Raw genomic sequence first — 22,555 nt, 5'->3', positions numbered from 1 at the left:
AAGAGATTCTGAGAAGGCAAAACCATCACAATTAAGAGATTCTGTGAGGAGGCAAAACCATCACAATTAAGAGATTCTTTGATGGCAAAACCCTCAAAATTAAGAGATTCTGTGAAGGCAAAACCATCACAATTCAGAGATTCTGTGAAGGCAAAACCATCAAAATTAAGAGATTCTGTGGAGGCAAAACCATCAAAATTAAGAGATTCTGTGAAGGCAAAACCATCAAAATTAAGTGATTCTGTGAAGGCAAAACCATCAAAATTAAGAGATTGTGAAGGCAAAACCATCACAATTAAGAGATTCTGTGAGGGCAAAACCATCAAAATTAAGAGATTCTGTGAAGGCAAAACCATCACAATTAAGAGATTCTGTGAAGGCAAACCATCAAAATTAAGAGATTCTGTGAAGGCAAACCATCACAATTAAGAGATTCTGTGAGGGCAAAACCATCACAATTAGAGATTCTGTGAAAGCAAAACCATCACAATTAAGAGATTCTGTGAAGGCAAAACCATCACAATTAAGAGATTCAGTGAGGGCAAAACCCTAAAAATTAAGAGATTCTGTGAAGGCAAAACCATCACAATTAAGAGATTCTGTGAGGGCAAAACCATCACAATTAAGAGATTCTGTGAAGGCAAAACCATCACAATTAAGAGATTCTGTGAGGGCAAAACCATCACAATTAAGAGATTCTGTGAAAGCAAAACCATCACAATTAAGAGATTCTGTGAAGGCAAAACCATCACAATTAAGAGATTCTGTGAGGAGGCAAAACCATCACAATTAAGAGATTCTGTGATGGCAAAACCATCAAAATTAAGAGATTCTGTGAAGGCAAAACCATCACAATTAAGATTCTGTGAAGGCAAAACCATCAAAATTAAGAGATTCAGTGAAGGTAAAACCATCAAAATTAAGAGATTCTGTGACGGCAAAACCATCAAAATTAAGAGATTCTGTGAAGGCAAAACCATCAAAATTAAGAGATTCTGTGAAGGCAAAACCATCAAAATTAAGAGATTCTGTGAAGGCAAAACCATCAAAATTAAGAGATTCTGTGAAGGCAAAACCATCACAATTAAGAGATTCTGTGGGGGCAAAACCATCAAAATTAACAGATTCTGTGAAGGCAAAACCATAAAAATTAAGACTCTGTGAAGGGAAAACCATCAAAATTAACAGACTTCCTGAAAGCAAAACAACCGCATACTAACATACTACATGAAAGTAAAAGCAACACAGACATTGTAAATAAAATTCTGCCACAGACAACAAAATTAGTTCAAGGAGAATATCAGGCTAGTGTGCAGTCTAAAACCAAATGCATTACAAACCAAGAGTCCTTCTGAAAGCAAAAAATATCAAAAGCAGACTTTCTGAAAGCAAACTGTCATGAAGAATTAGACTTTCTCAGACTAATGTTCAGAGACTGACTTTCTAAAAGTTAAAGTACCACACGAACACAAGCTTCTTGAAATCAAGTGTCACTACAAACTTCCCGAAACTTCAGACCAAAATCTACCAGGAGCAAAGACTTCCTGAATCCTAACTGACCTTGAACCAATATAATTTTTCCTGAATCCTGGACTTGATGCAAACACCAGCAAACATATCCTGTGCTTTAAACTTTGCATTATGTATTCAGATGGCACTAATGATGATGTATCCTGATTCTACCTTCGTTTACCAAAAAAGGCAGTCCCAGATTATCACACGCAAGACCTGAAGCCTGAACTCCTCTCACTAAAATACCAGTTTATCACAAGCACTACTTAAATGTCCAGCACCAGCATTCAGTCCTTATTCCAAACTTCGTTGTCATATACAAATAGTTTATAACAAATCTTGACATGAGTACCTTTAACAGTCTTTTCTTCTTTAAATTTTTACCTGAAAACCTTTATGAATAAAGTCAACAGGGCTCCAAAGGGAAATCGGCTTGCAAAGTGAGAGAATTTATAGGAAAAGGCGATACATAAATGAATATGAGGAAACAAACTAAAAACGATACGCCTAATATTCAGGAGACGTCAGCAGCAGAGAGTTTGATCCTGTCTTAAATATTTGGAGATCAGAAGATTACACGACTGCACTGGGCAAACTATTCCAAATTTTAGCTGTAGCCAAGATAAAACTCTTAGCATACCCCGTGTAAAGCTAGACATTATCAAGTGTTCTTGTTCACCAGAATTTACTGCTTACAAACTATGTAAAGCTGAAGCACAACTCTTAACATTAACCAAATTTATTCTCAGTACTGGTCTATTAACAGTAAAACTTCGATTCTTCAATTACTCCAAAACTTGACTCTCGTGGAATAACACTAAATCCTAAGGCATCACAAGCAAGGACTAGATTAAACCACAAACCAACAACATAAAAAAGGACTTATTAAAGCCTGAACTACATATCAGTAGATCTCTTGAATGATGTTACTATATCAACACTCGGAAAACATTATACAAATCCACTGATATCTAGAAAGGTAAGCTGCACATCAATATAAAACCAAAGACATTTCTAACGTACATCATGACCAATGTCTTAACTTACTCAAGATCAGGTATATTGACTGTAAATTCAGCTGACATTCTAGTAGCTTTCTCTAGATAGCATGACTCAGTAAGGCCTGCCAAGACCAATTTTGGTGCAATGAAAAGGCTACACCAGTTATATCTAAATATCTACAAAGCACCAAAATAAAATCTCGTATCAAATAGTCTCCTAGCAACTAAATGCTCCAAAACAGTACAATACCACCATTACTTAAGCACCTCACATCAGGGACATTCTGTACATCTTCAGTTCTACGAGCCAACACAAAGCTCAGCAAACCAATACGACACTTTCATAGTCTACAAACCTCCAGAGCAAACCTGTCAGCGCCTGACGCCACTTAACTATTACAAAGTGACTTAAACATTTTCAGGAGTTGGCATTAAAATGTACTGCAGTCTTTGTAGGGAATGACTAGTTTCTCCAAAGCATGATTCATCTAAATTCTAACCAAACTGTTCATGGGATTACTTTCTATATACATTAAGCTTTACATTAGAAAGGGAAACTAAGGACAGTTTCCTCACCTAATTAAATGACAGGGAAACCTTTGTTTTTAATGTCTATTATCCCTCACTGCCTCAGAATCTCAGCATGCCTTATGGCAAGGTATGTTGTGGAAGCAAGTCTATACTAACCTTTCTAGCATGCGTATAAAAAACCACATTATTATTACATAATATATTTAAAGGTTTGCTAAATACTTTTGTTTCTGTCAATTTTATGCCAGAGATTTTCATAAATATTCATTCCTCCAGAAATAACACACACCCGATTTTATCTAATTAACTGACGATGTTATGAACTTTGTAAAATTTCTCACACAGGCTTTCTAATATTGGTCGTTGTGGTATTTATCCCTTCTTTGTTTCAGGTACACGAATGAAATGCCACGCCTAAGACGAGGTGTTTCAGCCCCAAGCTGGTACCTTTTGAAACGACGGTTGTGTCCGAAATATAATTAAATTTTTGTCGTATGCGTGACCGAAAGGATTACTTTAAACTTTCAAAATGTTCTTATAAACTTACTTTAGATGTTGTATGACATCTGGTAGGATCTAAATGATATTCAATATTTAAAAATAGTTTTGTGGGCAATTTCCATGTAAACTTTAAAATACCAGTATGTGACAATTAATCAAATTCAACTTCATCAAAAATTAAAAAATTCTGCCCAAGAAACTAAATTCTCTATTCTTGGTAAATGATGCTTTACAAATTAGAATTTTTTTCCATATTACATCACCTAATTTACACAAACACCAGGAGACGGTATTTGAAATAACAGAACCTAATAATCACTAAATCATAAGTAAAACGTGACAATTCAGAGTAAAAAATTCCACAAAACTGAGAACCTTTCCTAGAAAATAATACAAGATTTTGAAGTCATGCATATAGAGCATTTCGGCATCTCACTATACAAAGTAATTTTAGTCAATTATCCATAGTATAACAGAGTCATTTCATATTTTAGTACCTCTGAAGTAAATTTATACACAGCTCTAAGGAAATAAATCTGACAGACACAAAGCCAACAGTAAATTGGCTAATGCATTCGAAAATATATGTATATACAGTATATTCGAAAATATATATACACATCACAGGCACAAGTCTTTTACTTAATGTTCCCCGTTTTCTATGAGATTTAATACAACACTCAAATTCCGTAACAAGACGTGGGATAAAATCCAGCATGAAGTCTCGAGAAAACAGAATGTCAAAATGCCTAAAACCCACCGTAGATTTTCTTACAAGTTTTTCATAAAAATGGAACTAGGGATTTTTTTTAGGGCCATTATACTCGTTTGACAAATTCAGACAGCAAAAATACACCAGTTCATAAGACACTACATGGCAAACAAGCATTAAGCACAAATACAGCCATAAGAGTAGTTGTAAGTCAAGGATTGTCTTAAAGTAACCTTACCCCACCAACCTTGGGTTTCCTGTACAATAACATCTTTGACATCCTGAAATGTTCTAACATATCCTCCCTAGAGACATAGAAAACTGAAAGATATCTTGGAAAGCACGAGGGAAGTATATACGAGACTTTTCCCCATGTCGGCAATCAGCTGTCAAGCTTAGAAAACAGCCCTCTGGGTCGGCTTAAAAGTTAGCTACCGACTGGCTTCATTACCTCCAGCTGAGAGCACTCTCACCTCCTTCGGAGCACTGCAGTGCTGGCCCCAAGGAGCCCTTTTCCTTTATTTTAATTCTTCCAGTTTTCTAAGTACAATCTTATATATGTGGCGACTTCTGCACTTCAACTTACGCGTTCTAATAGTGAGCAAAATTCTTAGTTTTCTTTAAACTAGTCAAGTTTACAGGTTAATTTTTATTTTTTACAGACGCTGCTCTAGTTCTCGCTTGGTCCTCAGTACTAAACACAGGCCTCACTTCTCAAACATTATGAGATGATGAAAATCCTAACTTAGTCACATTACAAAAACTGAACTACCCAAACTTTACGACGAAAACACAAGAATTCACTTAACAATATGGTGGCAAAATAAAATATCTTGACATTCAAAGATTTACATGAATTTCATACCCGAACAACTGAACACCTATATCTGTTTTAAGTGTGTGTTTAGAGTAGGAATGTAAGTGTGAATGTAAGAGTGAGGTACTTAATCCCTAAGTCTGGAAGTAATGGCAAAAACTCCTTGGTGTGTAGTTTAAGTGTAGTTGAAAAGTGTGTGGTCTAGTGTGTGTTTAGAGTAGGCATGTAAGAGTGAAAATGGTAAGGGTGAGGTACTTAATCCTTTGTCTGGAAACAATGGCAAAAACTCCTTAGTGTGTAGTTTAAAAGTGTGTAGTCTAGTGTGTTTAGAGTAGGTATGTAAGTGTGAAAATGGTAAGTGTGAGGTATTTAATCCTTGTGTCAGGAACCAATGGCAAAAACTCCTTGGTGTACAGTCTGTGTGAGTTAGGGTAAAGGGGTGGGGGTGCTTTCAGCAAAGCATATCAAGTGCCCCTAGAATCCTTCGATAGAGAATGATGCTTTAAAACGTGTAAGGCCTAAAAGGCAGCTTAGGAAAACTATGTAATGATTCTTTGGAAATTCTGTGTAAAGACTTAAGAGGTGCTTGGAGAGAGAGAAAGCACAGAGATGTGTGAGAGAGAGAGAGAGAGAGAGTAAAAGAGAGAGAGAGAGAGAGAGAGAGAGAGAGAGATCTAACTAAAGCAAAAGCACGTGAACTTCATTATAGCATGAAATTTGCTGGTTTTCTTCTGCCAAGTGTTCAAGTGATCAGAACTGCTTCTACAATGCAAAAAAGAGTGCAATTCTTTAGCTTCCAAGTTGTGTTGTAAATATGGAAAGTGTTTCTGTTTAATGCCTTTGAGAGGAGACTGAAGAAATGCCCTTGAATGTGTGGTATTTTGTGATTTCAAGTTCTCAATCAGAATGGAAAGCTGAGATGAAGCAGTAAGAACAATATCTTAATTACTTATATGATTTTATAAAAAATATTCTGCTTCTATAGCTAAGAACTTTGCAAAAATTTTTGGCTGGCTGCTATGGAAAATCTGTATAGCTATGAGTGTCGAATTTCAAATTTTATGTAGCCTAGACTGCAATGTACATTGATATATAACAATAAGGCACTGTATACAAATATAATTTCCTTGGTTTTTGGTTGTGCTGAGAAATAAAAAGGCAATAATTGCTTTTTCTAGCAATTTGAAAGCGAAGACTTGATGAGAACTGAGCATGAAGCTGAAATGCAGAAGTCTTTCTACAAGAAAATCAGTATACAATACGCAGTTTGGTATACAATATTTTTCCCATTATTCATACTTTAAAGTTAAATGTTTAACAATAACAATTAACTGATTTTTGATTTGATCAGGTTACTTAAAATCAATGGGAATTTATGACAAATGCTAACAAAACACAACAGATTAATACCTTAATCTAAGATAGTCTCCATATGTCAAGACACTGTTTCACTGGGAATTCTAAAATTTACGAAACCTTAATTCAGACTTAATGAATGTGAATTTCGTAAACATTTGACGTTAAGAAAACCATAAGCATACAAGATATACCTTGTTTTAGCGTAACTACTTTGTCCGAGCTGATTTAGTTCCTAATCTTAGACAACTCTTCTGACAAGATGTCACTTTTGATAAGTATTCGAAATATCCTTGGTGCCTGTAATGACCTATACATTATATGGCTACTTGTTAACATGGCTCCATTGTGAGTCATTCTTAAGGAAAGTGTACTTGTAACCATAATCCCTGACTAATAATATCAGTTAATTAAAGAGGAGCTACCCTAATCCCTAGTCCACTAAGAAAAGAAATGTCCCCTTTACAGTATAATAAAGGTCAAGAAAGTATTTAGTGCTCCAGTAAAAATATTATCGACTAGGTCTCAGGGTGATTTTAATCGTCCCACAAAGTCTGCCTACCAATGCAACATTTAGAGCACTTAAAGTTTAATTATTCATATACATAAGATACCATTGTTAACAATACCTAATCTCATTTAAGGTAACGCTTTGAATTTGAGTCTATTTACAGATTCATTTACCTATGATATCAGAAAAAAACATATCCTGAAGTAATGCAATCAATATGACTGAATCATTTACCTAAAATACATTCACCTAAAATACAATCATCAGTATTGCAAGTGCCCCTTAAAGTAACAGTGAAATTTAGGGTTCCCTTATTAAATAAGTCATCTACAACGCATTTCACAACAATACCAAACTGCCCTCAAAGTACAATAACACTTCAGTTTGTAACCTCTCCGTGCCATCAGTGTCTTGAAATATGCAGAAATGCCATGACGATAATGCTCTTGATAAAGTACTCTCCAGTATTCACACAATTAACTTTTAAGTGGCGTATGTTTAATGTTAAGCAAGAGGCATTATTTTCATGGCAAGCTTTGTAAAAAATTCACAGAGTATCTTCATACCAGATAGCTAATATCAAATAGAAAAAATTAAATTACCTACGTAACCAGAAGCACTGCGTTACTTGTGACTGACACCAAACTAATACTGTACTAGGTTCAAGTAAGAGCACAACTAGTGTATGTATCCTGAAACATAAGAAACAACACTTGATAGCTAATGTTAAACAGATAAGGAACTTATATTAAAAACCTCTGATGGAGCTGATAGCCATTTTAAACTTGTCAGAAATTAAAAGAAACCCATCCTGAAATATACTGTTGAAATATATTCAACTTATGAATCTTACGGAGAAAAGACTATGTATCCTGAAGTATACAGAAGTGCCACATAAATATTGTTAAACTGATACAAAAATTAAGTTAGCAATATATATTCCATAACACTGTGCTGCCTTATAGCTGACAGAGAAATTGAAGTGGGAAATAAAGTGTATCCTGAAGTATGCCTAGCTACCTGACAGCTGTTTTTAAAGTGGTAAGAAATCTTAGCAAGCTAACTATTATCCTAAAACATGCTGAGCTATATGTTACCCCATATCAAACTTATAAATCGTCCAAGTAAAAGCTTAGGTACTATTAAGCCGATATGAATTTTTGGCATAACAAAAGTGTGTGTGTTATGAATGATACTGGGCTATCTGATGGTTAACATTAAACTGATTAGAAATGACTGGAAAGTATACATTCTGAAACGTCAGCAGTAACTAAACTAGTGGCAGATTTCATTAATAACTCACTTATCCTGAATCACAGTGAACTACCTTATATGAAAAAGACTCCCATAGTTCATACAAAAAAATTACGATTAGCAAAGCTAAACTCGACTCCACTTTGGGTCAACAGGCTGTTATGACGCTGATAAAACACTTCCGCAATACTATAAAATCAACCATATCCTAGTTTTAACAATCAAAAGAGCGAAGATTATAATAGCTCCACGTGAAGGTAAGACTCTATCCAACATTCTTGTTAATGGTTTTAAGCAAGCGTTGACATTCGGGCCCTTTAGACAAATTTGATGAATGAAAACGTAGGCGCCTCTTGAAGTTGACAATCTTCTTCCATAGCAGGACATCTGGAATTCCAATGTGAGACTTGTCCCATTTACTGTTTACAAGCTGCATCAGACACTTTCCTGAAGAGACGAGGAGGAGTCAATAACAGCATGTTACCTTGAGACCTTTTGGGTTACAAGGTATTCAGATAAAAGCTAATTCTTTATAATCAAGTCACACGCATCATATAACTAGGCCCCTTTTACTAAAAGGGGCACAGAAGGGGCAGGGTCTTTTTAGAACCGTACTGAAAGTCTGTAGTCTTATATCAAGGGCATCTAAATGAAAAAATATTTTATTTGGTCAGTTACAATAAATTTTAATTTAACATTGAACTGCAAAGCGAATTTCACTTAAAATTGAGTGCTTTCTTAGTGCACTTAGGAAATCCCAGTCCAAATTTGGCATCTTTTATTATTATTATTATTATTATTATTATTATTATTATTATTATTATTATTATTACAGCCACCGCAAATATTAATCTAAAATCGGACTGTAACGCAAATTTCACTGAAAAGTGAGAAGCTTCTTAATGTAAGTTTAAATTAGCAAATAATTAAATGTTCACTATCTTTATCTGTATTATTATTATTATTATTATTATTATTATTATTATTATTATTATTATTATTATTATTATTATTATTATTGGCCTCGCTATAACATTTATAAGACCATTTTAACATTTTCACGTAACTTGGTAAAACTTTTTCTGTGCTAACAATGTCCCACCTCTGTAATTTGTCTTAAATCATCCAAGTACTTCATTATTTGACCCAGTTATTTAAAACAAAGAGCCATTTACTGCTCTCACCAAGTGTATTTCTCAAGGTACTGATCAAATACCAAACCACTTTAGTTAAGATACCCGACAACTGACCCATAATCGACACAACTGACCACTAGAGGATCCAGAAAAATCTCATAAGGGACCACCAATTTTCAGATTATACATACATACACACAAATATATATATATATATATATATATATATATATATATATATATATATATATATATATATATAAATGCATGTATATGTATGGGATGAAGCTCTTAACGAAATCTTAACACAATCAAAACAGACTGCAGCTGGTTAATAATAAATGGCATGTTTAAAAACAAGACGAAGAACCAAAGTTGGTTTTCAGAACAGTACATGAAACATTGCGAAATCATTAGCCTTTTTCTCGTATGAGACAAAATCTTGCATGCTTACGAAATCACATGTTACTGGGAGACAAAATGCGCGATCATATACTACGTTATTATTAAAACATTATTAATTCTAAAGTTATCTAAATCACTAACTCTTTTGAGATCTGACATTACACTACATACGACACTTCAACAATTACTACCATTACAGAGAACACATGACAACCAGAACAGTAAATACATTATATCAAAATCATGGAAAGATATACATTTTACAAGGCAGTATCAGGAAAATATATTAATATATATATATATATATATATATATATATATATATATATATACATTATATGTATATATATATATATATATATATATATATATATATATATATATATATATATATATATATATATATATACATATACATATACATAATATATATATATATATATATATATATATATATATATATATATATATATATATATATATATACATATACATAATATATATATATATATATATATATATATATATATATATATATATATATATATATATATATATATATAACAGCTCTACAAATTCTCTAAAAATTTTATTGTTTCTATAATGGTGTTTTTATTTTTTCCCATTTTACATCTCTCATTTATATTATTATTATTATCTAAATCTTCAATATAATTTTTTCGTTATTATTTTTCATGAGAGGGGCACGTGCCCAGGTGACCCCATTTTGGATCCGCGAGACAATGACAGTGAAAATAAAAAAATAAAAAAAAAACTAGTCTTGCAGAATTTCAAAATTTCATAACACTAAGATTTATTTTATATAAATGTCATGACTCTTAAAAGGATCTACACAACTTACCCTATGGCTTTACCTGTGTGTTGAACCACCTGGACTGCACATTAGGTATTCTTGCATTACTACTTACTCCACTGGAATAAAAAGTTTTACCCTTAAACTTTACTACAAACTAGAGCACATTACCAGGTTTCAAGTACTTCTAAAAGCTCCTGACTGACTTTGACAAGTCTGGTCCGTTGTTCATTAAAGTCAGTCTGTAATTCTAATTTGTGTTCGCACAACCAAAAGTGTTAAATACTGTCCCAGGTTCTGCTTTATAGTCAATCACAAAGTCTTGAAAAGGTCTTGCATTTATCTCAGATTAGTAGAAAAGTTCTATTGTTATCAAGGCTTTACCTTTGCAAGCATGGGATTCAGATGACGAACAAATCTTGTCTCACTCAAATACAGGATGTGCAGGGCTCCTCACACTACATTTTCCAGCACTGATTGCTGTTCTGCCAGCTGCTCAGCCTAAAAGGAAAACATTCAAGTCAGGTCCTAATGATGTCAATTATGGCTACTGGCCTCTCAAGGTACCGAAATCCTTTTACTTTCTATTTTATATCTCAAGTTACTGAGCAAAACTTTCCCAATTCATCAAGATGAGTCGAAAATGTCATAAAATTCAAATGTCACAATCATTGCCCTGTAACTCTCCTGTAATCACCTCTATTAATTTTTTCATAGACATCACTAACATTTCAAAGGTGCATACATCGACTAAAAAGGCTTCTTGAACTTGTTCAAAATAAGGGCAGGTGACCTACATACTTAAAGTCATTCTTCACTAAGAGGCTGTGACTTAATGTAAGAGTTTGAATTAATACATAGAGCTAATTATTCCTACTTGCTAAGGCTAGTTGTGCCATTTCGATGACTTGTACTTCTAATGGATCATTATGTCTGAATTCTCTGATGTCAAGAGAATTGGAATATCCATACATTTCATACATGAAATTACAATTCACTTCAGTAACTGTACTGTTTAATTTATACTCCTTGAACATTCTACAACCAGAATCAAATCTCCTTTAAAGTCTGCTTCCATTTGTGCCTTTTGTAATGATTTTAAAAGTGTTACACCCTATCTCAATAGTCTCCTGAAGGGCTAAAAAAGGATTTCATGCTGCTGAATACAGCAAGACTCACCAGTGATAATCCAGGTTTTGACGACATAAGCCATTTGATAGGCTGCTCTCTCCTTGTGTTTGTTTTTGGGAGGCCCTCGTAGAATTCATTTGGTTTATTAGGCGGACCCTCTTCCCGGTTGTTGCTTAGACTTTTCTTGGAAAACTACTCCTTTGATGTAACTGTCTCTGATCCATAATTTCCCATCTCACTGGCTCCTGGGGTAACACTGAATAGAATAGTTTAGCGTTTTGCACTTATAACACCCATTTTTCTAAAAGTTTCATTGCCACCTAGTTCCACTAAGTTCACTTGTGTAGACATGCTAGAAAGCAGTTAATGAAAGGTGGTTTCATGAATATCTTTTCAATTCTCATTCTTCATACTTTCTATACCCGCACATGATTAATTCATGGGTAGCCAGGCGCATTTCGTTAATTTTTCTGCTTGTATAAGAAGTGTGATCATTAAGTATCGGCATTGTTCCAATAGTCAAGTAGGTAAAATGCGCAGAATGAGGTCACTTGGCACTGACTGAACTTGACCCCCAACTGTCCATGCACTCAGATTTTAGCGTCCTTGCTCACCTCCTCTCTTCACAGCAGTGCTTGGAAGGAAAGTGTGTAGTGGTCGTCACATTGACTATGATGGAGAAAGCTGAACAGAGAATCTGCATCAAATTTTGCCAAAAGCTTGGCGATACCTGCGCACTGACCTACTCAAAGTTGAAAAAAGTGTATGGAGAGGAGTGTATGAGCCGCACACGAGTGTACGAGTGGTTCAGACGTTTTCAAGATGGCAACCAGCAGAACAGAATAAAAAAAATTAACATGTTATTAAAATGTAGTAAGTAAAAAATAATTCTAGGATTTTCTTACAATTAATCGTGTCTACAAAAATAAAAGCGTGGGTCCCAAACATGGAAGGAAACGCTACAAGAAAAGAAATGGGTTTTTTATTTCTTGTATTATTCCTTCCATGTTTGGGGCCCACACTTTTATTTTTGTAGACATGATTAATTGTAAGAAAATCCTGATGTCTCAAAAAATTATTTTTTACTTAGTGCATTTTCATAAAAGCATGTTTAAAATTTTTTTATATCTTTTCATTTTATACTATTTAGTTTTGACAGAAATTGTAACCGATTTATGATTGAAGTGGGAGGTAGGGGGAAGGGGGAGGGAAGGTGGAAGTGGAGGGGATGGAAGAGGGAAGTGGAGGGGGAGGAGACAGCTCAATTAACGCTTGGTCGTGTGCTCTGGAAGGGGGAGGGGCAGTGGGATGGGTGGGGAAGGGGATGGAGAAGAGGAAGGGGAGGTAAGAGGGAAAGGGAGAGGGAAGGGGGAAGTAAAGAGGAAGGGGAGGAGGACACAGCTAAATGCAACACCATCGTGTGCTGGGGTGGGGGAAGGGGGAGGGGGATGGAAAAGGGAAGGGGATGGAAGAGGGAAGGGGAGGGGTTATATAGTAGAATCTACCAAGTCAAAGAAATTGTGAAAAATCCAAAGTTTCATACAAATCTTGAGACACTGGGAGAGGTCACTGTAGGGTCACTAGAGATCACTGCTGACCTACTGATTATGTACAGTTGTATTGTCACCGGGACTGAGTAACCATGCAAAATTTCAAGTCCATCGGACAAAGGGAACAGGTCGAAAATTGAGTTACAAGATTTGAGGACAGACAGACAAACAGATGCAGAAGTCAAGTTAAATGAAAGCATGTAAAAAACATCGCAGTTGTGCATGCAGCTGTGAGGGAAAATCGTTGAATCTCCACCCATGAGTTATCGGAGGATGTGCATATTAGTTACGGTTCGGTTCAGTCCTTTCTCATTGAAGATTTGGATATGAGACATGTCTGTCAAGTGTGCGCCAAAACTGTTTTCTGCTGACCAAAAAGAAACTCGGGTTTCAGTTGCGCAAGATCTCCTTGATTGTTTCGAGAACGATGAAGACTTTTTGAAAACGGTCGTAACGGGTGATGAATCTTGAGTCTCTGGCCCCGAAACCAAGCTCAGTCTTCGCAGTGGAAGACCCCAACCTCTCCGCGGCCGAAGAAAGCACGAATGAGTCGAAGCAATGTGAAGACACTGTTGACCATTTTTTTTTCGACTACAAGGGAATTGTTCATCATGGACATGTTCCACCTGGTCAGACAGTAAACAAGGAGTACTACTGTGACGTGTTGCGGCATTTGCGGGATGCTATTCATCGGAAAAGGCCAGAATTGTATACGTCTGGTGAGTGGCAATTGCATCATGACAACACACCTGCCCATTCAGCGCAGCTTATGCAACAGTTTTTGGCCAAGCACAACATCCTTCAGGTCCGACATCCACCGTATTCCCCAGATCTCGCCCCTCGCGACTTTTTCCTCTTTCCAAATATCAAATCTCACTTGAAAGGAAGATGATTTCAGGACGTCGAGGAGATCCAAGTGAATGTGACAAGGCAGCTGCTGATTATCCCAGAAAACGAGTTCCAGGAATGCTTCCATCAATGGAAACAGCGCGGAATAAAGTGTGTGGCTTCCGAAGGGGACTATTTCGAAGGAAATTAAATGCTAAAATGGTACTTGTTGTAGTTTTCTTTGTAGAACACCAGTCCTGATACTTAATGATCACACCTTGTATTGTCACTGAAATACGTTTCCGTTGTCACTATCAGAAAAGTCCAAGTATTAACCATCTTGTTTAATTGTTTAATATCTGAAGAATAACGGCTTGTCAGAGCTCCACTACTTGCCTTATGCTTCAGGGGATGCATGAATCCTTTATCTGTGTTATCTTTCCAGTTATTGGCGAGACCTGTACTTGTGGCCACCATTGTCCATGGGTTGAGAGAGCTGAAGGAACGATATGGTAACGTCCCACGTATCAGTATCTTATCCCCTAGAAGTTATCCGTGCTCTGTGAGGTGAGTACCCTGAGTTGACACTCATACTTGCCCATCACTAACCTAGTTGTATTGGTTGTAGAAAGTCTGTCCACGTTTGGTGGCTTGGGATTCCAAGGTAATCTTGCTCTTATGTATGGGCTCCATATGGCTTTGGGAAGAGTGGCCATCCTATGGTACTATTGTGGGACCATGAAGGTTTGGGGGTCTGTTGGGCACACTAACCACTAGCTTGACTTCACCAATAGCCAGGGGTTAGGGTGTGGTGTCATCGGTGAGCAAGGCCGTGGGCGTCCACTGGCACTGGGTGCGTGGTGATTGGATTTGCCACCTGGCTTCTCAGGAATGACTTTCGATTGTGGCTTGCCCTTTATGTTAGGTGTACCATCAGGCACAGCTAAGCCATGTATCCACCCTTGCTGTGTGGTAAATTTCACGATTAATAAATTATCATCTGTTTGCTTTATACACCATCATAATATCCTTACAAAGTACTGTAGCAACGAGCCTGCAAAGGAAAAAACCTATAGGAAGCCAAACACAATTGAATATGAAATAAGGTGTCTTAAGCATTCCCCATATTTGATCAAAATATACTTCATCTACAAAAGTCATGACATTATGCAGTGTAGTGTGAAATAAAAGTGACACTGACTAAATTAGGGCCAAAAAATCACTGTACTAACTATATTATAAATTGCATATAAATAATGGCAGCTAACTATTAAACGTTAATTATATGCTAGAACACGCAGCCTGGATGTCACTAATAAGGGCTCTGAAAAAAAAAATACAAATTCTGGCAAATCGAACCTTTCATAGCAGAACATTCTGTGCAGATGACTGCATGAATTCAGTGTTGTCAAACTCGTCAGTCAGATGATGTCACACTTATCGAAAAGTCCACATCGATGTCGGTTTTCCTATTTTGCGGTTCCACTGGCTCCTGGTTCCTCCATGAGGTCGTTTAGGCGTAAAATGAGGTCGTTTCGATACATCTATAAAGCCGGTTTAATACAACCCACTTCGTTTCCGCACAAACAATTTAAACGCTAAAACTAATTTCTTCTTCAAACATTTACCTGTTTGTTTCTTATCATAGTTGTCGAATTTTAGTTATATTTACAGGCACTCATCCGATACATATATTAAAACATTTACCTCACTACTATATGAAAGTTTATATAATTCAAGTATTATGTATGTTCAACACCACTCATAAATTACTTCTTAATCTTTCTATATTTTTTCAATAATTTCGTGATTCTAATAAAATATTTTATACTAGGTGATAATTTCGCGAATCTAAATTTATAAAGCTATAATTAACTTATTTAATAACTATGGTCTCTATAATAACACCACTCATAAATTACTCGTAATTTTTTGTATATATTTTACTGTTAATACTTTCTCGAGAGAATTTCACGAGTCTAAATGTATCGAGTTACAGGTAATTTATCTAATAACTATAGTCTCTATAATGACACCATTCATAAATTACTTGTTAATTTTTCTATTTCATTTAACTCAATAATTTCGCGATTCTAATATTAAAAACAAAATATTATCCAGGAATCGTAACGAATTGGCTTTACAGATGTATTGAAATGACCATAACGTATTTCTTGAAGCAAGGCCTCGTCTGAAAGAAAAGCAAATGAATCTATATCAGTTACCGGTTGGCAAAAGGGCTTCGATACAAAGATGGAAAGAAATTATGCCACACATTTCTTTGGGTTACATAGCTACTATGAGGCAAAGGAAATCACCAACTGCAGTTCGTTACATTGCTGCGGAAACCGAGTTCTTATTCAGCCCTGTATTTTAACCCACCAGCTGCGTACAAAAATGAAAGAAGCTATTCGTGCAAAACAGACACACTAAAATGAACGACGTAGTAATATCCCATATCCTCCACTGACCTCCCACTCCCCACCCTCGATATCCCTTTCCCGATCAGTTACTTACGAGTATATACCGTCAACGTAAGCAATGGGCTTTCCTTTTTAAACATACAGAGCAAATTTCTACAATATTTTTCCTGTTAAATGCTGTACTCTCGTGATGCAATTGAATATAAGTTACATAAAACTTTTTTTACCTGTACAATATACCGTAAACAAAAGCAACGGACCTTAAAAATTTTACATTTGTTCTTGCTAAAAGTTTTACTGAAATACTTTGAAAAATATACCTCACTGCTTATTACCAAACACTATATATATGTATATAATATATAATATACAGTATATATATACATAATATACATATATATATACACACACACACACACATATATATATATATATATATATATATATATATATATATATATATAGAGCTTAAGTGTCCCCAACATTCAGTGTTGTCATTCGAAATTGCTACAATATAAAGACAATTCTTCCCTAATAATGAGTGTTACCATTGCAACTACATATCACAGCAAAGATACAAGAGTCGCTCGATTAAATCACATCATCCCAGATGAATCACGGCTTGTTCAGCTTGACTTCCTTTACCTTTTACTTACATTTTTATCTATTCATTTTTTTTTCTAACTCCTCATGTATTCTTTCTGTAATTCCTATTGCTTCTGTTGCGTCTTTCAAATGCACACCATATTCTTTAGAAGTTTGAATTTCAAGCCAATGGCGCCCCCTGTGTGCTTGTTCCATAAGAATAGGGTTAATTTTCTGAATAATAATAATAATAATAATAATAATAATAATAATAATAATAATATCGCTAAAGCTTAAATGAAACAAAAATAATTGTAATGGCTGATTCCAAATAATACCTTTCATTACCTTCGTCTCTTTAGCACCATGTACTTCATAGTTTCAAAATGGCCACATTACTACCAAAAACAACTCAAGATAAAATTACGAAATCGCGGAATTGACGTTTTTTGAGCCAGTCAAAGTAATAACCGATTTAATTTCATAAAGTAATATGGTCCCTATACTTAAAGTCAAATTCCTTCAAATGAACACCATATTATTCTCTGGAAGCTTGAATTTCAAGTCAATGGCTCCTGTGGTAGGCTTGTTCCATATGAATAGCGTTTATCTTCTGAATAATAATAACCAAACTTGCTCGTAGCCTAATATCGACACAAACACATTTTTTACACCGTTCTCAGGCAGCAAACCAACCTGCAGGCCTACGTGGATGCTTAAGACACTTAAATTTACTTACACATATACAGCCATCGTAGGCCGTGGGCATTCCTTTCAAACTCTCCCGTCATAATCTATAGCCTTTTTTCTTGGTCAGTGTCTCCATATAATAATAATAATGGTCACTATAGTTATTTACCTAATCTAAGGCAAATACAGTACATAATTAAAAGGTACATTCACCTTCATTCGTCACGAATACCCTCAGTGGTAGAACTATACAGTAGCTCCGCGGCGGCGACTGCCTTCTAACTTAACTTTTTCTATAGTTTTTTGGTTGATAATTATGAATTTACCTTTAATTTTTGGAGCTCGAGTGTAATTAACCTGAAGTCCATCCAACAAGGGGTCTCCATATGCGATCTTCACAAGACAGAACACGGGTACGTCTGTTTCGAGCGGTTCATATCCCGTCCGGCAAGTGCAATAACTTGTTAACGGTATGGGTACCCAACGGCCCCCCGGGCCAGTACTAAACACGGCGAAGTGACATTCCATTCGGCCGACAACAAACAGATGCACCGCCAGTATCAGAACCCCTAAAAGTGTAGAAAAAACCAGTTGAAAAGGTAAAAACAGGAGCGGAGCTAATATATAGAATTACCCCTTCAGTAACGATCATGCAGCAGTGCTTTACAAATCCAGCTGTTTACGTGACTTTAAATTTCACCATTTGACACCAACTCTTTCGACACGGAATGGAATCGCAGATTAAAAAACCAAATACCTCTGATAATCAGAAGCAATGAACAGGATTCTTCTAAAGTTTTTGCGGATTTCTGCCAATAACTCTAACATGTCCACTTACTCTCCAGCAAGACAGGTGACTAACTCACCTGCCTGCTACCTCAAGTGAGGGGTTACCACCCAATCGAACCTCCGGTTACCTGGTCAGTCACCTCGGAACTACAACGGTGAACTTTGTTGGCAGATGGAGTTGGCAAGTTCATTGACGTCACATTTATTTTTATATAACATATATATATATATTGAATAAAATACAATCTTAACACCTGCAAGTAACATATATTGTTCCATAATGTTTAAAAAATTTTGACGGATCGATAAATGAATCGTCTTTTGAATTTTTCCGAGGGTTTTAACTACGAGAGAGAGAGAGAGAGAGAGAGAGAGAGAGAGAGAGAGAGAGAGAGAGAGAGAGAGGGAGAGAGAAATAAACCCACTAATTAACTCCTAACCTATTTCTGGTCAGAATAGTGTGTATCCCGGATTTTTTCTTAAAATCCCCGGCTAATGAAATGACAGGTGGGCGTGGCAGAGGCTTCGAGCCGTCAAACGGAGTTGCAAACGACTGATGAAAGACTAAAACGGGAAAGCTTTCTCTTCATTTCTGGTAAAAGATACAGAGCTGTACCAATGCAATAAAGCCTGTCTTTAACGTCCGCTCGCTTGCGCGTGCCTGTGGTCAATTTCCCTCACCTATAAGCTAGCACCCATGGACCCTACTCAATGAAGAATTGGTGCAAAAACCGTCAGTATACAAGTGTCCTTTTGTGCTTTTGATGACCATCTTTGAAAACCTTCATAAGGTTACTACAAAAACCTCAAAATGATCTGTTAAAAACTGTCCCGAACCTGAAGTAGTGGTCGTACGTTTAAATGATTAGGGAAATGAAACTGATATTCGTTATAAGCCGTCGGCAACCACTAGGCAAACAAGCAATTTACCCTGCGATCTTGGCTGTTCCCTTAATTTAAACGTATGTTGCAAATTCTTGATAATTATTCAGCAGGTAATTAAGTCACTGTTACGTTATTTACAGAATAGCAGCTAAATTAAGTTTTTCAATCGCGACGTTGATTCAGCAAGGGACTTGGTCATCGCGGAACAATGTTATTCAAATAGAGAAACAGCAAATAAACCATAATTTTTCAAAGATTTTTAGACATTGGTGATGACATTTAAGAACCGTTATCATCATCTCAAGCCTAGCCACACGATTCCGCCACTTGAATTTGATTTCATAGTTTTTATTTTCAACTGCACTTGCTACACTGTTCAGTTGTCGATTTAGAGCACAACAACCGTTTCGAGAAGGGCTGTCTGGGTTAGTTTAAAGAGCCCGGATGTCCACATCAGGCATCTTACCCCCTTCAGCTCATTACCACTTACGAAAAAAGTTATGCCATGGCCCACAAACCTCAACTACGTTCAAAAGCCTCAGGACTTTCACAGAAATATGGAAAGTCGTTTATTTAAACAAGAAGGCATATATTCGTACAGTGACCTTTCAACTCCGAAGGAATTCCAAATCTACAAACATGTTAAAAAAACAACAAAATTCCAGATTTCGTGACCACAATCCCTTTCGATGGGCATTTGGAAAGATGACCAATGGTCCTTCGAACCCCCAACGTCTACACAGGCTTCCCAATCTATGAAAAATAAGTCACAAAAGTCTAGATTTCGTGACCACGATGAACCTACTCCTTTCAAAGGACATTTTCAAGATAACCAATGATTTACCGAACCTCCCAGCATCTACAAAGTATGAGAAAACCATCTCGAAATGCCTTGTTCTTACCAGACTTCTTTTCTGCTTTTCGTAAGCTCCCAGGCCTCCCATTCAACTTCGTGTTTAGAACTACACTGAGTCTTCCAAAGCACTAAGGACAGGAATCGCTTGACCAATCAGAGGCTTACACCACATCCAATGTTTCTATCGCCCCCTTTCATTGGCTTAAAGCTTTGGCTTTTCGCAAAGCGTCTTCGTAAATGATTTCTCATTGGCTGGTTGAGACAAAAATTAATCTCAAGATATTTCTGTAAATATCCTTATTACCTTTAGTCTCGAGAAAGGGAAATTATGAGGTAAGTGCATGGACACATTGGGTAAATAAAATAACTTGGAAAAGGCGAAGTCAAAGTCAAGAAACGCAACCAAACTGTGTCCCAGATAAACAAACACTTAGGCCAACGATATTCAGTTGTTCAGTGTAACCTTACGAACAACAATCAATCTCCTCTCTCTCTCTCTCTCTCTTGAGGATGCTTCATGTCAAATATAATTTATAGTAATTTCTGACATGTTATAAGTAAGTAAAAACCCATGTTGCAGAAATCAGAAATCTGCATATTCACATCCTCTAGTTTTTTTTTATATATCTTCCTTCTCTAATATATTAGACGCAATCGAACACAGGGTTAATTTACAATTTTTGAGAAGTTTCTTTTATAAATCTCAATAAAATAATAATTAAAGTATGCAAATCTCTAGTTTTAATCAGAAAATAAAATGAAGTTTGAAAATATCTCCGGATTCACGGAACATCCAGTGTTGGTTACATTTGCATTAGTTTAGGCTAAAAGGAAGCGTTCCATTTGAGTTAAAGAAAACTTTCTAGTATTAGAGCCCAGACTCTTACAATTATTTTGCGTGCAGCATATTTTTCTTTATCGGTTATTTCTTCAACTTTTCAAACTTAATATAGCATAAATATTATTATTCTATGTAATAATAATATTCATGCAACCAAATGGTCAGGAGGTGACTGTAAAAATTATAAAAAATATATTTAAAAGATGGCTATTAAGTTTAACGTTCTTTCTAATGAGCACGAATTATTATTATCATGTTATTCCTTGGAAGCTTGAATTTCAAGTCACTGGCACCAGTTGGTTTGTCCGGTACGAATAGGATTCATCTTCTGAATAATAATAATAATAATAATAATAATAATAATAATAATAATAATAATAATAATAATAATAATAATAATAATAATAATAATAATAGGCACGATCCCAAGATCCCTGAACAGGAACGTGGAAAGACTACAGTAGATGCCGAAGTAGCTCCAGGACTCATGCAGAAGAGAGTGCTATTAGAAACAGAGCACATAGAGAGAAAAGTGATGGACTCCTGAGGAGGCAGGATGCAGCTCGGAACCCCACACTGTAAGCACCGCTCAGTCGAATAAGATGACTGTGATATAATAATAATAATAATAATAATAATAATAATAATAATAATAATAATAATAATAATAATAATAATATGATAATAATAATAATAATAATAATAATAATAATAATAATAATAATAATAATAATAAAAAAGGCGAAAGAAAGTTTTTTAATCAAATTTAAAAATAAAGTGTCTGGTAGACAGACATAATGATTGCATCAGTCAATGCCAGTCAATCTTAGACGAAGACTTCGTTGGCTCGAATTGCAGAAGCAACTTCACTTCTATGATTTTAATCTGCGTTTTCTGGTGTGTATATTGACTGGTGAATTCATTAATTCCTTGTACATCACAATTTCATTTTAAGTTTGATTTAACAAGCTTTATTTCATTTGATCTTATTATTGATTTGATTACACTTTATAGCCATCTTTTACATATACTTTTTTTTTCTTTATAATTTTGATGGTCACTTTCCAACCAATTGGTTGTATTACATAGAATACAACAAATGACTTTGATCCCCGCTGCTGTTGGGTCAGTACTGGATTGGAATAGCTGTTGCTGTTATTCGAGACTAAGGGGGGCCTTATGCCAGCTCAGATTCTTTGTCCTGGGGTGACCCTTAAGTGAAGTTTGAACTTGAGGAAGAGATGACATGGTTAGAATAGAAGAGAATAGAATATAGGATTTAGGCCAAAGGCCAAGCGCTGGGACCCATGAAGTCATTCAGCGTTGAAAGGGAAATTGGCAAGTAAGAAGGTTTGAAAGGTGTAACAGGAGGAAGACCTCGCAGTTGCACTGTGAAACAATTGTTAGCCGATAGTAGAAGATCAGAT

The 22,555-nt window shown here is 35.7% G+C and overlaps 1 long non-coding RNA gene across 1 annotated transcript; it reads right to left on the bottom strand.

Annotated features, from left to right (window-relative positions):
- Positions 1-13,154: 13,154 nt before the first annotated feature.
- Positions 13,155-20,386, bottom strand: LOC136835719 (uncharacterized). The gene is made up of 3 exons (XR_010852256.1): positions 20,334-20,386; positions 15,419-16,250; positions 13,155-15,113 (listed from the first exon to the last, which is right to left on the bottom strand). It is a non-coding gene; the product is annotated as an uncharacterized lncRNA (long non-coding RNA).
- Between the last annotated feature and the right edge of the window lie 2,169 nt (positions 20,387-22,555).

This window comes from Macrobrachium rosenbergii, chromosome 55 (assembly GCF_040412425.1).
Source record: "Macrobrachium rosenbergii isolate ZJJX-2024 chromosome 55, ASM4041242v1, whole genome shotgun sequence".
Lineage (NCBI taxonomy): Eukaryota > Metazoa > Arthropoda > Malacostraca > Decapoda > Palaemonidae > Macrobrachium > Macrobrachium rosenbergii.
The sequence above is the reverse complement of the archived record's forward strand: the minus strand, read 5'-3'. Positions and strand labels throughout refer to the sequence as shown.